A 17,873-nucleotide genomic window follows, 5' to 3' on the forward strand; every position below is an offset into this window, starting at 1 on the left:
CCGCTTACCATTCTCTGATCGTATATGGAAATTGGACATCATAGTTATGTCCGGATATTGTAGAGGCGGGAAGCAAACAAAACTGACATAATAGAAGTCGTAAAGTCTCTGATTGTATCGAAATTGGTTTAAGCTTCTTTAGAAAGTTATGACCCTAGTAATACATTTTATATGTGTCTAGTAATATATTTATGTATACAATTTATATGAAGAAGTAGCAAGTAGGAAGACTATTAGGAATGCAATTATTTCTTCTAGTTTCTTTTCTGGCAATCGTAGTATTTTTCACTTCATTTCTTGGGTGGATTCAAATTGAATTAGTTGCTTTTAATAATCTTTTATTAATTGTTGAATAATTATCAACTTTCCTAATACATATCCCATACAGTGATAAAAAGCACATTGTAAATTTTCATAATATTACGTTAGCAATTTTTTTACCATAACATATTATGTAAAATTTCATTGCATATGTAAATTTCAATAGATACATATCTATGTAAAATATCTATGTCAATATACTGTATAGGTTATATAATTTTTACATGGTATATTCAGTAGAATTCAGTAAACTCACAAGAAAGATAATGTAATATAAATATGTAAAATTACGTAGATTTCTATTGAAATGGTAAAATCTAACTTTTCTTGGAAAATAATGTAATATACATTTACCTTAATTTTGTAATATAACAGGTTGAAACAAAACAGAAAATATTTAAACCAAATTATTATTTTCAAGGGATTTTAAAGATTTTAACCTAACAAAACTTAAACTGAAAATTATACATATAAATTATACCTACTTGTAAATTATAAGATATAACTTAAATATTTCAATATAGCAAAAACATGAAAAAAATTACCTAAGTTTAAGTATATACCTACAACTAAAAAAAACAAAAATAACAAAATCGGTATTAAGTCATCATCAATATTTGTTAATTGTAAACATTATGGCAAAATACTTAACTTGTTTTTATATTTATTTATGAAATTAAATACTTTTCATTAATTTCATTTAATAATTTTTGTTATACTATATCTTGTATTTAAGTGTTAAACCATTTAGGTACATTCTCCCTAAAATATATTGCTACATTTTTAATTATAAATTTGAGTTCATCTTTTTGATCAGCGTTTTCGCAATATCTATCTCGTGAGATGTTAATCAGAAACTCTTTAAATTTTAATTCGTTTAAAGGTGAAATGCTTTTAACTCCTTTATAAATATTATTTAATAGCAATGCCTACCTGTGATCTATTGCAAGGAGGAAGATTTACAAAAGTCATATATATACCAACTAATTTATATTTTATTCTGGCGGATCTCAGAGGATTACAAATTTCAAAGGCTTACTGGCAATACTGCTTACTGGTTGAGTTTCTGGTAATAAAAAAAACTCATTTAAGACATTCGTATCTTTTAATAGTGTACTTAGTACTTAAAATTGGAATATAATAAAAAAAATTATCTTTGTTTAACATTTTTCCTATTAGAATTTTTTAGGTTCAACAAAATTATAATTTTCTTTATAATATTTTTTCCACTATATGTTGTTCTTAGTTGTCCATTGTCAAAATTATGAGCCTCAAAAAAAAGTGATTTCTGTATATTTGTGCCATTATTATTACAAGTTATATGTAAAATCACAGTTTAATTTATCTAAATCAGAAAAGCCTTCTATAATTGAATTCTATTGAAATAATCGCAATTTTGTACAGGACAATATTTAACCTGAAGCATTTTATTACACACTTTACGTGTATTTAATGAATGTTGTCTATAAATATGTTGTTTAAAACCAACGTACGTTTTAAAAAACATTTTGCACTCATGATACACACAAAACAATACGACGCCATTCCAATTACGGTGTAAATATTGGTTCAATTCATATTTTTTGAATGTGAAACACTTAAATGAACAAGTTTTGCATTCTATCAATATAAGGAAATATATTTTTTAATTACATTAAAGGGTACAAATAAAGATTCATTGAAACTCACTCTTAAAACTAAAAAAAAGGACGCGACGAAGCCTTATGGTAAAAAAGAACGAGGTTGGGAAATTGTGGGGGCGCTAGTGGTAATACTTTGTGATTTTACAGCTTTTATACTGTAATTTTACATAATAGTGTGAACAATTTTGACATAATATTTCGTGTAAAAAGAGAAGTACATAATATCATCGCGTTACAAGTAAAATACATTAAGTCAGAAAATGTACTTTTGAGTAATTTCGTTGCAAAGTTTTTAGTTTTACATTTTTTTAAATATTTACATGTCTTAAATAAAATTGGGTTTTTTAAAAATTTTAAGTTTTTTTTGCATGTATATGGAGTAATAAGACTTAATAAACAGATTAATTAAACTTTTTAAAATACATTTATTTGAGGTTATTAACAAACAATACATTGACTTAGTGTATTTTACTTGTATTTTTTTTTAAATAATAGACTTATTGTACTTCTTTTAACTTTTATTTTAGCAAAATAAATACCTAAAATTAACACTTTACGTGGGAAGATAAGCACTAGTGTTAGTATGGTATTAAAAACAAACTTTATGTCAAAAACCCTAAAACTATTTTATACATTAAACTATCTAATCTATGTTTTCGTCTTCTTGGTCAGTATCATTTTCAGCTGGTTCGGCTGTTACATCTAAAACTGAAGATGAACAAGGCAAATTGTGATACTTCACGTAGTGTCGCAGAGGTTTAAAAGAGCTTTTTTTTTAGCCACCGATATCGGTAGTTGTCTTTGATATAACGGCGGAATTATTATATCTTCAAAGCTTCTCTCCTTAGTCATTCGATTCGAAGCTCGTCTGGTCAATCCAATATTAATTTGTTCATACTCATCGATAAAATCATACTTATACTGAACTATATTTGGGAACTGCTTATCATATTTAAAACATTTTACTTTTAACCAGTTAACAATATTTCCGTTTTGGTCTTTATTTTTGTTATTTATAGTAAGTTGAAGCAATTTTTTCAAATCCAAAAATTCGTAGAATTGCAATTCTCGTGTTTTATAAAGCGATGTATCACGCTTCCTTCCAGCTCGTGCCATTTTAAATACATTTTCATATTCATGGACACTCTAAATATCAATATGACGTTTAGCTGACTCAATGGAGTTGTGCATCGAGTCCACCTCCATATAAGAATGTCCGCTTTCCATAAACTTTTGTTCGATAACAGAAAGTGTTGGATGAACTCTCACAATATGTAAAAGGAGAGCTGTGACCTGTACATTTCTATTTTGACCTCCACATGTGTCGGAAAAAATAGTTAAATATTTCACCTCGGGAGATAATGAATTTATGTATAAGGATAAGCAGGTACCAATTTCACAGCTTCCACGCTTTCCATTTATTTCGGTCCAAAAGTAGCAAAAGGCTTCGTTTGGTGGAGCAGATTCATAAATTGTAAAATTATATAAGTTAAGTTTGCGAAGAGAATACAGTAAACTGACTTGTGATCACATGTTATAGATTTACAACTTTTATCACCAGTTGCTATTTTTTTATCTTTATCCTTTTCTTTCATAGACTCTTCTTTTCTTCTTAAATGTTCCTGATACTTTAACTCTAACTTTTCTTTATCTATAGCTGTTGCCTGTTGATATTCGTTGCAAGTGGGACATTGGTCTTTTTTTGGTTTAAAGAATGTTAGATTGTATTGGGTGCAAAATATTCTTCTATATGTAATAAGACTTACTCCCGGCGATTGATTTTTTTTTACATTCTTCCATAAATAAATCAAACATTTTCTTAATATTTAGATTAGGATCTAAATAAAGCCCTTTACAACAGGAAAACTTTCAATGTGTTCTTTCACTCTTATTATTACGTCTTCTGGAGTCTTATTAGCTGGAGCTTTCTGACCTCTCTTGTCTGTACCACTGTACTCACCAGTTTCACTTCTATTTTTAAATGCATTTAGGATTGGAATATTTGAAATGCATAAGGTTTTGCAGAAAAAAGACTGACAAACTTGATGCCTAACTTCCTTTTTAGGAATTTTGGGAATTTTGGGAGTTTGTATCTTTCCTGTTACACTTTTATACGGTTGACCTTGGCTTCTTTTCTATATTTCTCTTCCAGCTTGAAGGCCTTGCAGTGCTCCATCTAGTTTTCTTTAAGCTAGTTTCATGTATAACTTGAGTTCTAAACTCTTCACCATCTTTGCCTTCTTCACTAGTTGCTGAACTATCATCGTTTTTTTCTGGTACATAGTCCTTATCTTTTAAAGAATCGTCCGAGTCCTCTATATCCTAGCTATATTTCGTTACTTGGTAATCACTAGGTCCAGGTACATCCGGATTTAGCACAGAGGGAAAGTTGCTTTGGTTCAGAAGACACTGAGTATTAAAGCCGTCCACATCTAAGCCAAAGTTCACATACGCGATATTGTTTGGTACAGAAATGTCAGCTCTTATTTGTCCGTCTGAAGACACGCTATTTTGTGACGCTGACTTAAACTATATGTCACAGTCAGTTGTATGCTCAGTTCTTGAATTTAAAGAAATGCTTTGCGATGACTGTCCTGAACTCAGCCGATCTAAAATAGTCCAAAAATATATTACGAAATTACAAGTTTTTTAATTTGTTCTCTTAATTTCATTTTTAAACTCTATACCAATTAAAAATATTTTTTTTAAAAATTAGGTAGGTATCTACTTTAAAATATTTTTAAAAGTTATCTTAAACTAGGCAATTTTAACTTTAGAGCGTATTAATTAGGTACGAGAAATATTAAATAAACCAAGTGGAAATGTACTGATTACTCTAATGCTATATTATAATAATTGTCCATTTCTTACCCGGGAAGAAAAAGTCATCTGCCTTCACAGGAGATAATGTGGTATAAGTTCGGTTTCTCGAGTTTGTACAATTTATTTGCGTAGTGGAGTCTGCAAAAGAAATATTCAAAAATAAAAAAACGCGATTATTTATTAATAACTCAAACAACTGACAGCACTGTAGATATTTAAATTATATCGAAAAAGTTTATATGATTAGATTATACCAAAGGTCAAAAAAAACTTAAACAATGTATTTAAAACAGTAGTATAAATAACAAACTACTTACCCCTGACACTCTGCTGAGCCCTTAATTGTTGAAATATTTTGTCCACACGCTTCATTATGCACATCATTCAAACTCCATACAAGATAAACTAAACTGTTTTGTAGCAAATTCGATCTAAATCAACGATATTTTGCAGGTCCATATGAGTCATATGTCCGTTATTATGCGGTAAAATATATTAAGTCAGAATTTTTCGCGATGTCCGTACAAAACGCTTACAAGAAATATCCATTAAGTCAGTTAGTGTATTTTGCCAGAACGAAATACATTGTTACTGACTTAGTGAATCTATGATTTCTGCAGAATAGTGTAATAAGAAATTCTCAATCGACTTAATGGATTTTACCATTAACAAATTTTATGAAATATAACCAGGTGGTGTAAATAACTTAAAACTGAAAAAAATTGACTTAGTGTGTTTTGCTTGTAACCCGATGATATAACCTGTAATTTTTAATACATTATTTGTTATGTGAATAATTTATTCACATAGTTAACTTTAAGATGTAGTTTTTATATGTAAAATATAAAACACACAATATCAACTGTAAAACTGGAGATTCCTAAAATTTTACCTAATAGATCAAGTAACTATAATATTATTACTTAAGATATTATGTAAAATGTACATGACTTGTTAGTTAATATTACTACCATTTTTATCAGTGTACAAGGGTAACCGATAGAATATACGTCTTGTGACGCTATAACTGTCACGTTAGAGGTAATTGAGTATGAAGCGGTTTCTAAAATTGTCAATTGCCAAAACTATTAGTAGTTTAGATGTTAAAATATTTCTACAATGTAACATCAAAACTTACACGAAGTTTATAATATGAATAGAAATTAACTCGACTCACTTAAAAACAAGAGCAGGCGCAACAGTGTTACTGCTAAAGAATAGAGGGAGGCCATTACTTTATGTTCACTTAGTCACAATTTATTTGAATAATTGCATATAATATGTTGCCCTACCATAAATTATGTTAATTCTTAAGACTAGGGTGACTGGGCCTTTACATTGGCGCCATTTTGTTAATTTTTCATTTAGATTCCGTTTTGACGTATGCATGAGGGACATTTCTGATAGAAACCTAAAAAATGTTCCTTATTTAATGGCTAAAAAATCGAATTTTTAATCATTAATTCCAATAGAGCTTACGAGATATACGTGTTAGCCCCCATGTTAAACCCGTTAATAAATATTATTCGAATTCGAAATGTATAGCGAAACATCCCCATTAAATATGTGGTATACTAGGAGGTCCGCAGATGTGCCCATACAGAAATAAGATAGATTGCCCTTACGACGCGGGGAGCCTCTTGAAATGACCACTGGTCATCTCTGTATCATTTTTGGCTTTATCAGTAGCAAATGCGCCTGTTTAGTATAGGGTCTAATGATAGATAAAGTAGAAAACAAAAATTAGCGGTTTTTAAACTTGACGCAGTTGAGTTTTGAAAAGTAAATGAATTCAAATTTATTCAAATATGAGATACAATTTGAAGCATATATGCGCATTATGGATATAATTTGTGCGTACACATTTAACAACTTAATATTTCAATATCTATGTTAAGGTCACATTTTTTAAATTGTGTGGGAAAAACAGTCGCAAGTAAACGAAACAATAAATTATTTAGAAAACCAATTTATATTATTTACAATTAACCAAGTATTAATTTTGCTTTATTTTATAATAGTCTTTACTTGTCATGTCCCTTGATAACATATTATGCAGGGTGTTAATAAAATATGTAAACAAACCATAATTATCAAATCCTTGATCAATTTGAAGACCAGTATTATAACTGAGCTTATAACCAGAGTACCAGCACTATAACTAACAAAATGCATTTTTTCAAAAAATGCTGGATAACAGTATCTATGCTCATGGAGGAATTAAAAGAAACTGTAAAACATGGGGTATTCATCACAAAGCATATGTAATTAAAATGATATACATTTCATTCTTTTACAATTCTTTAGAACAATATCATTTCTTGTAGTGCTGAGAAGTTCTAACAAAGCTGTTGTGGGCCCATGTTTATAGGAACATTACTTCAAATTGATCAAGGATTCGCTGGTTAAAGTTAGTCTGTATAATTTATTAACACTCTGTATATTTCAGGTATTACATAAAGCAGGCTTATCTGAGAATTGGAAAGTATTGGATTTTGAGTGACAGCTCAGATCTTGCTCTGGCATTTACATTATATGTAATAAAACTCAAGAAGAAAGAGTTTTTTAACTTATATATTATTAGGACATTGGTTTTAGAAAAAAGTGCCTTATAGGAGTAAAACTTTAAGGTTTTCTCAAAACAATTCTCAAGTCTTTATATTGTATGTGTAAGTTCCAGTTATGATTTGAGTCGATTATAACTCCAAGATATCTGATTCCATTTATTTCTGTTATTTTTATGTTGCATTTACAATGAGCATGGTCCAAACTATGATCTTCATGTACAGTCAGGTTTTCCATGAACATTGTCATCAAAAAAGGAATCAAAGTTGGATTTGCTCGTATTTATTGTCAAGTAATTAAAAATGTCATTTCAGTCGTGACCGATGTAGATGCCGAAATGGTATCTTAACCGCACATATTTATTGTTTTCTTGATCGGTCTAGCGATTAAGGATAGTTTCAATAAAACTATTAGAATGCCCTTTCAAATTAGAGAGGACCATTTGATTGCCTTTGCAATTTTTTTCGAAGAATATCCGGCTTTTGCCAGAGGCCGATTGTCTTGCTCCAATGCCCGCCAGGAATTTAAAAAACTATGGCAAGAACTGGCAAATATTTTAAATTCATTAGGGTATGGAACAAGGACAACTGAAGAGTGGCAAAGGGTAACAAAAGTTATTTTTTTTAGAATTATTTATAACAACATAAGAATAAAGTTAAATTAAAATATATTATGGAGCATAGATGTCTGGCATTTTGAAAATCTATTCAGCATTATTTAGTTAATTTAAATGCGTCCCTTGGGAAGATTTATCTCCTATTTTTTAGACATGGTCAGATTATAATATACGTTTCAGAATCTACGGTTTGTTTGTCCTCTAGGAAATTGTGATATTTAGTATTAGACATACTTAAGAAATGTTTTTGAAAAAAAGTTTATATTTATAACCCTGGATATGTTCAGATATGTTCCCTTTCACTAGTATACATTTTTAAGTAATTTTTTTTTGTTTAATTAGAATGAGTTTTTTATTTGTAATCCTTACAAAAAGTATTTGAATATTTGATTTTCCTTGTTATATATATTAATTTTTTGTTTACCTGTTTTCTTAATGTAAGATTTTCAGTTGGTTTTTTAAATTTTATTTGTGTTGGTGATTTTTTGTGTATTAAAAATAAAAAAGTTAATTGTTACTTCAACATGTTGACCACTAAACAATAATCAAGTTATATACCAATTAAACTATATTTTGACCAAATAGACACTAGTTTTATTCAGAAAGACAAACTTAATGGTAATATTACTGTAATATTAGTTTTATATCTGAAGCATAGAAAAGAAATTTGGATTTTATTAAATATTAAAATAAGTGTTAACAATACTTCTTCTTATTGCCTCTCCTTCTCGAGCACCTAAGTTACCCATTATATTTTGATTCCCTATTTTTTGTAAGTTGCCATTTTCCTCTTCATTATCATTTTCTTGATGTTCAATACCAAAAGTAATACACAGCATGTGTTAACTAACTTTCCTACAAATTCTGGAGCATATCTTGCCACTCGTTCTTTTAACAAGCATCGGAATCTTGCTTTCAAAACCCCATTTGTTCTTTCAATACATTTTCTCGCCCTTATATGGTTTTGATTGTAATGGGATTCTGAAGAGCCTTCCAAAGGGTTTTGGTATGGGGTCATTAATACTGGTTCAAGTGGATAGCCTGAGTCACCCAAGAGCCATGTTCTTCTCAGACCCTGACGATATTGTGTCAAAAGGAAATTTTTTACCTCAGAATTTCTCCAAATAAATGAGTCATGAGTTGATCCTGGGTCATTGGCATTTATAGACAAAATTTTTGAGTCTGAATCACAAATAAGTTGCACATTTAGGGAGTGATAAACCTTTGCGATTGATATAATTGTGTTCCTCATTATTTGGTTTTAAAATGGCAATTTGAGTGCAATTAATTGCCCCTACAACACCGAGAAACTGGAATTTTTGCATAAAGTTCTCTTTCACAATGTTCATCTCTCTTCTTGTTGTAGGAAATTTAATGGTCCTAGCTGTAAGGTTGTCATTAATGGCATTGGTGACCTCATGAACGTATTTATAAGAATTATGTGATTTAATGTTGATATAAACTTAAATTAAATTAGTTATGGACAGATGTTTGACTAACTCCTAAATTAACAACTCCTCCTACACTTCGTTGATAAGAACCAGTAGCATAAAATCTTAGGGCAACCAAGACCTTTTTAGAAGAATTAGAAGACACAACCAGACCGTCTGGTTGAGTCTTCTAATTTCTTCTTGATAAGCAATATCACGAAATATTGAAACAAAATAAAGCACATAAATGAAGCACCATTTAAAAAACAAGAAAAATAAGAAATAACGACGGATTATGATTTGAAAGACGACAGTGACAATTATTGACAATAATGTGTTGCTACGAATCGACGGCTACGACTCGAGATGAAATGAGAATCACATTTAACTCGGGACCGAATTGTGTCTCCAACGAGATATGTCGATTCGAGACGTGACGTATCGACCAATGAGAATTGCACTACAGATCTTTATGGTTTATGGAAAATTCTGCTTTCTGTCGTATAATTTCCCAATTAGTTTTTTTTAAATGTATGACTATTACACATATGAAGAATAGCATGCATTGCACCCTGAGACACCTCTTCCAAACTTTACCGGTCAAGATTCACTCAATGTATCATGTTCGAGTTTTACATTTTTGGGTTCTGCTGCTTATTAGTAGTGCTCCTAATTTCTATTTTGTATAATTTCAAGCAGAATACGAAGTGTTTCAGTATCAAAAGCTTTACTTAATAATAATAATAATAATAATAATAATAATAATAATAATAATAATAATAATAATAATAATAATAATAATAATAATAATAATAATAATGTCTTTATTAAAATTTACAATTGTTAAATTCTAAATGGCGAAGTTGAAGCTTACTTCCTAGCCATAACCTAACCATACAAATCAGCTTGAGGTTAGATATTACAAAGAATTTCAAAATGTATCTTAAATAATTGCATAGTTACAAAATATTAAGTTCTAACTGCCTATATGCACAACCGATTAACATTACAACGTTTGATAACCATACAGACTTATGACATTTACAATAAGTTAAAGAATAGATATTTAACAACACTCTAGGCTAACAGAGATCAGTAATATAATTGCTTATTTTTCGTTTAAATATAGAAGGTGAAATATATTTTAACTCAGGAGGAATTTTATTATATTGCAAGTGAATACAGTAACTAAAGCTCCTCTCAAATTAAACAGTTTTATGAAGAGGAGGTGTAATAAAATGCTTATTTCTTAAGTCCAAAACATGAGCGTCATATCTAAACTTAATTTTCTGATAAAGGTAATTAGGACATTTTTTAAAGACAATTTTATTAAAGAGAACAAGACTATGTAGTAACCTCATTTCACTCATATTTAGCCATCTCATCAAGCGTAACTCACTACTCACACCTCTATCAAATTTTCTCATTCCATTAATTAGCCTTACACAACAATTTTGAATGTACTGTATTCTTTTTATATCACTTATCAAAAGGCAGGGGCCATACAAAACATCACAGTAAGTGAAATGGGACAATACAAGATTGTCACATAAAACTTTTTTTAGTTCCTTATTAAGGAGCTGCCTCTGACTATAAATTAGCTTAAGGTTAATAAAAGCTTTTTTAATACATTGATTAATGTGCTCAGTGAACCTCAACTTAACATCTAATAAAACTCCAAGATTCCTAGCCACATTACTACAATTTATTAGTTGACCATTCAATTTAATCTGAACAAATTTCTCATATGTGTCTCTGGAATGCAACCTACGAAAAAGAAGAACCTTACATTTACTTGGGTTTAAACTCAAACAATGATTTTCCGATGCCTTTGCTAGCATGTTAAGGTCGTAAGATACCTTAAACCTGTGTATCGTCGGCATATAGATGGACTTTTGAATATTTGAGACTCTTACACAATTGAGACGTATACAGGGTAAAGAATAGAGGACCAAGAATAGACCCTTGTGGTACTCCGCAAGAGAGATCCATAGCCGAGGATTGCTTCCCATTGAGCCTCACTCTCTGAGTTCGACCGGTCAAATATTGCCGAACTAGAGAGCAAGCACTCTCCCCAAAACCTAAGAATTTTAGTATAGCCAGTAATAGTTGGTGATTTAACTTATCAAAGGCCTTGGAGTAATCAAGTACAGTCAAGATTGTTAACTCATTACAATCAGCTGATTGTATAATATCGTCAGTTACTTTTAGAAGAGCAGTAGAGCAGCTAAAGTCTTTTCGAAACCCGGACTGAATAACCGGCAAGATATCAAATCTGTTTACGTATGTTCTGATTTGGCTTTCCAATACCCTCTCTAAAACTTTTGAGATGACAGGGAGAATTCTAATAGGCCTAAGGTCGGATAATTCAGTTGGAAAAGGTACTTTTGGAATAGGGATAAGGTATGAGGACTTCCAAGAATCGGAACATGAATCCAAAAATATACCAATGCACAGATTTCCCTCCTTTAAAGTTTTGTAAACAGATTCTGTAAGTGACATCACGGCATCGTCAGTACTGCAATTATCGTTAAATCCATATTGCTGCTTTGAGATTATTTTGGTTTTCTAAAGAAACTGGTTTGATCTAGTTTTTAATTAACTTAGAAAGATTGCTAGTTAATGCTACTGGTCGATAATTACTAGATCATGTTTTGCCTTTAGATTTTAGAAATAGAAGACATAATCGCGTTTTTTAAGGCAAAGTGGAAATTGACGTGTTACAAAACTAAGATTTATTAAATATTTTAAAGCCTTAGGCAGATATAAATAATTGTATTTTACTGTGAGTACTAAGTAGTACTAAGTAGTAATCTCATGGGTATCAAGGCCAGAGTTATTTTCGAGATTTTTTATTTGTTCTATCATTTCATTTTCAAATATCGGTCTAAAGAACATAGAATTTAAAACTTATTTATCTAGATATACTTCTTTTTCCTTTTTATTGATTATTGAATTTATATAATGGTTTTAATGGTTGACAATTTTCCATGTTTGCTTAGGATCAATTTCATTAATTTCTTATTCTTTAGAGAAATAGTAATTTTTTGTTAATTTAATTAAGGTACTTAATCGGTCACAGTGGGTTCTAAAATTATATAAATTAATCGCATATGGAGAAATAACACTTAGTTTTTTATTTTACGCAGCTTACTCTTTATTTGTTTTGTGTCAGTAGCATCACTTGTCACTTTAACATATTGAAGACAAGAATATTTAAGGTCAAGCAACCAAAACAAATATTCAATCAGTTTTTATTTTTGAATTGCAAATTCTGCGTTATTCCAAATATTTATAAGACTGTATCATCTGCAAAGTAGTTTATATCGCCATTATCAATAACTGATATTATTTTGTCTATATTATTTGTCACAAAGACCTAAGCCTCTTTTTAATAATGTTAACTTAATCAAGGGTAGTATAAGCAAGATTTCTTTATGGTAAAAAAATATTTAATACTTTAAATGCAATAAGTTAAGTAGATTCTAGAGGGAGAATAGAATTCCCATATAACTCATTAAAAAAATGGACATTGGCCCCTGGACTAAAGCAAAATCCGGCTAAAATCTAAGTGAGTCATCAAGCTCAGCTGCTGCAACCACATTTTATAGACCCTTTGATATCTGGGGGTTGGAACGTGCTCCTGTCGACTTGACCGCAATTCAGGGTTAATAAAGTGATCAGATTTATTGGAAAAACTTAATAATATATAAAATGTTATTAGTGGTTTTAGGTACAATAATTAAAATGCATGCGAGAAAACTTTTTGGATGGTTAACTGCAATATTTATTACATAAATTCATTTAAAAATATTTAAATATTTAGCGTGAAGAAAAGGGTTAAAAGAGAATTTCATAAATTGAAAGGAAAACATGGATTACTTAGGTTTTAATTATTTAATTTTATGTATACTTATTCATTCCACGCGATCTTTAGAGTTGCTAATTTACTAATGCTTAAAAAATATTTTACACGCAGGAATATATCTTCTTCACTAAAACGTTGGGCGCCCTAAGTGTGCTACCACTTAATTTTAGCAGAATGTCCTAAATAAGCAATTTCTTGAGAATTCGTGAAGAAAGTGATGAGGGATGCCTGAGATAAGCAATATTATAATTTATTAAATATAATAAAATGTGTGTATTTTTAATATAAGTATAAGTTAATTTTTTGGGATAGTTTTGCAAAATAAAAATGTTGTGGTGAACTGGTAGTATATTATATTTTTATTTATAATTTTTAGACAAGACTAAGTCCGAAACTGGATTTTTAAAATTATTTATCTGCTGCATTTTACAGGTATATGTATGCATAAGTGTATAATTATTGTTCGCGTTCGCAGATTTTTCCTTTTTTTTAAATATACCTCAAAAACCTTTTGATTTTTCATTTTATGCTAAAATGTTCAAACGCCTGCTTTTTCTAGCACATCATATGGGAATCATAGCGGCAATGTTTTACAAAAATCATCGCTATAAATGTCCCACACATTGAGTCACAAATGACATTTAAATGGTGTATGTTTCTGGCAAGTTCTGTGTTATCCGGATTTTGTTTCCTTTTTTGTTACCAAAATATTTTATTTTAAAACTAATAAACGTTCCCATAATTGCAATGCATAGTAGTGTAGCGAGGGTACGTAAAGGTAAGCTTAATAAGCACATAAATTACTAGCTAAGCCACAGTTGCCAAGTTAATGGCAACCTCCGTACGGCCCCATTCGCCGAGCTCGATAGGTAAGTTCATAATCAAGGGTATCAAGGCACATAGAGGGTAATTATCGTGGCGAACAAAAGAAAAACAATCAACAGCTCGAGAACAGGTAAAGCAGCGAGCGAGCAACTCAGGCAAACAAATCGCCGTAGCCGTACGGTTCGCGTTTAGGGCGTGACGTGGCTCAGACCGTCCCACCGGGCCGTCGCGTTTTTCATCCGACCTCCGGACTTCTTGGGCTATAAGAGAGAACCAGTGTTGCCATTTATGGCGATTTGTCACCAAAATCACTACTTTTGTATGATATTTAGTGTAGCGGCGATTTTTTAAAATGTCTCTTTTAGGCGACTTTAATTAAGAGACACAAGTACTGTGCCTGGCATGCAGCTCGTTAAAGTATTTTGCTATCCTATGTTGAGCCTTAACAATTTGAGCCTCTAAAAATTGAGAAAAAGAAAATTAGTAAAATACTCAGAAAGCAAACACGTTTATATAATATTATTACAATATTAAATAATAATTACAAAGAATCAAGGAGGAGCAAGCAAAAGGGCAGTGTGAGCGACTCAGCACAAGTGAGAGTCACAAGATAAAATAATTTAAAGGTAAGAAAAAAATTACATCTTCTTCAAATTTTTGCAAGACCAGCTGAACCAGGCAAAGCGCTCAATCCGATAACCATTAAAAAATAGTTTCTCGACTTATCAAGATTAAATAAATTAGACTATACTTTGTTAATCCAAAAGAACTTTTTTTATGTATGTAATAAACTTTGTAGGTGAACTGTCTTTAATAAAGACTGGCAAATTAATTCACATGCAAATCTATAATTATGTGAACCACATGTGAATTCCTACATATTAAGAAGATTTAGTTTTAGACACATAGTAAGTATTTATTTCAATAAAAGACCACCCTTAGATTTCACTTTTCATTCGCAAATTTTTATTTTAAAATTCTTAACGATTTGTTTCAAATTACATCTGTTCTGCGAAAATAATATTCCATGCGACTTTAAAGCATTCAACCTTAAGTTATGGTTTTCGGCAAATAAAGCAATTTCCTGTAAATCAAAGTTAATTTTCTACTGTGCCTTATGCATATCTGACATTTTGAACGCCATGAACCTGTGAATCATCCGCAAATAGATGCATTTTTGAGTACTGGAGGATTTTATTCATATTAGCAACAAGGGAAGAAAAGACCTCCAGTAACAGGTAGTAGGCTAAAGTACTCACATTTACTATTTTTCATGGTCATAATAACCGAAATAGTCCGTCATAATAGTCCGAAAACCAAAATAGTGTAACTTAGCCAATAGCATTTGGTGATCGATTGTATCAAAGGCTTTACTAAGTCAAGCAGTCCTAGACATATATTATGTTTTAAGTCCTCTGCAGATCTTTTATCATTTAAAATGGTTATATGGCTGGTTATAGTAATATACGACTTTCAAAAGCCTGATTGGCAGTCAGAAATAATTTTTAAGGACAAATACGTCATATTTATAATGAAATAACTCAGTTTGTATATTTCATTATAAATATGACGTTCAAGGATTTTTTAAATTATAGGCAAAATACTAATAGGTCTGATATCCTTAAAATCTTTGGGACAAGAAATTTTGGGTTAGAAATTTTAGTTTATAAATAATAAAAGCAAACAGGAAGGCAAAGCTTAAGATCTTTTATTAAAACTTTATCAGTATCTATCGCGTTTATCCCTATACTATTTTTAATTTAAATAAATTGTTTGTTCATTAATTATTTCTAAGTTAAGCGTCCTTTTAATAACATTTAACCCATTTGAATTATCAAAGTTAATTTTTCCAATAAATGTAGAATTCGCACTACCATTGCGATGTGAAAACTAGCGTTGTTTATGTTCTGAGCGTTGTTCCAATTTTTGGGTACGCAGTGTTTTTTATTTTTTATAAAATTGATTTTTGATTTTATGCCTCTGACCAGAATTCCTTGCCGTTTTTTAATGACATTTGTTTAAAGAAAGTAATTTTTGCTCTGTTAATCGCATGTTTAGTGTAATTTCTTAATTGTTTGTAGTATGGTAAGTTTGTAGTAGTTTTTTGTTAGGTAACGGAGAAGTTAACGTACTTATGCTTTATGTGCTGTATCTCTTAGTTTGATTAAAAAGGGGTTGTGTTTGTAGACTTGATTTAAAAAGGAGCATATTTAGTTATTATATAATAAATATTTTTATTAAGCAGTGAAACTTTTTGATTAATGTCTGAGGTATAATAAATATTATGCCACGATACCTGATGAACCTCTTCTTCTTCAAAAAAAAGCCGTGTAATACTGTTAAAGTTCCTATACGTAACAACTTTATTTTGCTAGGTTTAAAGCCGCGTGCAGACGTGTGTAATGCGACCTGCAATGCAGCAATAGGTATTTATGTCGTTGCTGCAACCTTCTCTGCAAATAGAAGTATCCGTATTTGAAACGAAGATGTTGACCAACGAGGTGGTTCGGGCAAGGTCTTTTTTTATTTTAACGTATTATTTGCTAGAAAAAAACCGGCCTTCGAAAAGATATCGTCACTGGTGCAAAACTAAGGTACTCATTAAAAGAAACGGTGCGGAGTTGTTTCATGTTTTGAAATGTAATAAGTGGACAATATAAACATTTCAGCTACTGATTTTGAGCTTTTCATTACACTTATTGTACCAAAAATAGCAAGATGTGATACTGTGAGAACAGCGATTTTAGTTCAAGATGAAGTGGCAGTTAGAACGAGATTTTTGGTAACAGGAGATTCATACTTAGCCTTGCAATACCTCTTAAGAATTTCATAACAGTCTATCTCACAAATCGTTCCTGAAGTTTGTTTGTACAGGTAGGTTTTTGCGGAATATTTTATTTCATTAAAAACGAAACTACAAAGGCTATACGACAAAGTTCTTTAAAAATCACACAACATTAATAAAGTAATGAGACTGTTCATTTAAATAAGGTCTTCTAGAATAAACGAATCTTGTGAGTCAGCTGAAAGGGACTAATGCAACCGGAGATGGTTTAGGTTGGGATGTCAGGAGTCTGCATTTCCATTGATAGGTTCTGGGAAGTTCTTGAAAATAATTTAATTAAGTATGGGATTGGTGTTGAACTGGTTTGGTAATATTTTTGTTAAAAAAACGTTAAACATTTAGTAAATAAGTTTTTAGCTTATTACCAACAAAATTGACCAAATGTTTATATTCGGCATCATCAGAAGAAAGAGTTGGTTCGTTCTGAGAAGTTGACGAACGTAAAACTCCAAGGGTATGGGATGATATTTCGGTTTTTTGGATTTCTTATGTTTCTTCTGCTAATCTTTTTGGTGCTTTTTTGGTGTAATAGGGTAACTGATTGTTTTACTTATCGAAGGCATATTTTCTTTCCCCTAATTATCGTTTGTAATCTGAAAGAAAATTATTAATGTTAAATTTGAATAGAAAAAAGGAATTTGCAGTATTTTTAAAATTTAATATTTGGACAAATTATCACTCAATTTGTATCATATACTTATATTGCAGATCCCAGAAACACCCGCGGAGTGGAGTAAAGTCGCAGCGAAATAAAAAAAAATAGAACAATGTAGAGAATAAAATTACCTTTAATTAAAGGTACCACTCAACCCTATTCTCATTTAAAAAAATATACATGGGGGCTCTAGGCAGTGAGGGTCACGTCAGGCAAATGCAATTTCTGGCAATAAATGTCCTCTTCAATATTAAATTTGACGTGTTCGGCGGTTTTTGGCTA

General features: G+C 30.6%; 1 protein-coding gene across 1 annotated transcript in view; it reads right to left on the reverse strand.

Moving 5' to 3' along the window:
* Nucleotides 1–17,873, reverse strand: part of LOC126745892 (mitochondrial import inner membrane translocase subunit Tim21) — a 580,089-nt gene that overhangs the window by 117,906 nt on the left and 444,310 nt on the right. The window lies entirely within an intron of this gene.

The sequence above is a fragment of the Anthonomus grandis genome, chromosome 16, assembly GCF_022605725.1.
Source record: "Anthonomus grandis grandis chromosome 16, icAntGran1.3, whole genome shotgun sequence".
Taxonomy (NCBI): domain Eukaryota; kingdom Metazoa; phylum Arthropoda; class Insecta; order Coleoptera; family Curculionidae; genus Anthonomus; species Anthonomus grandis.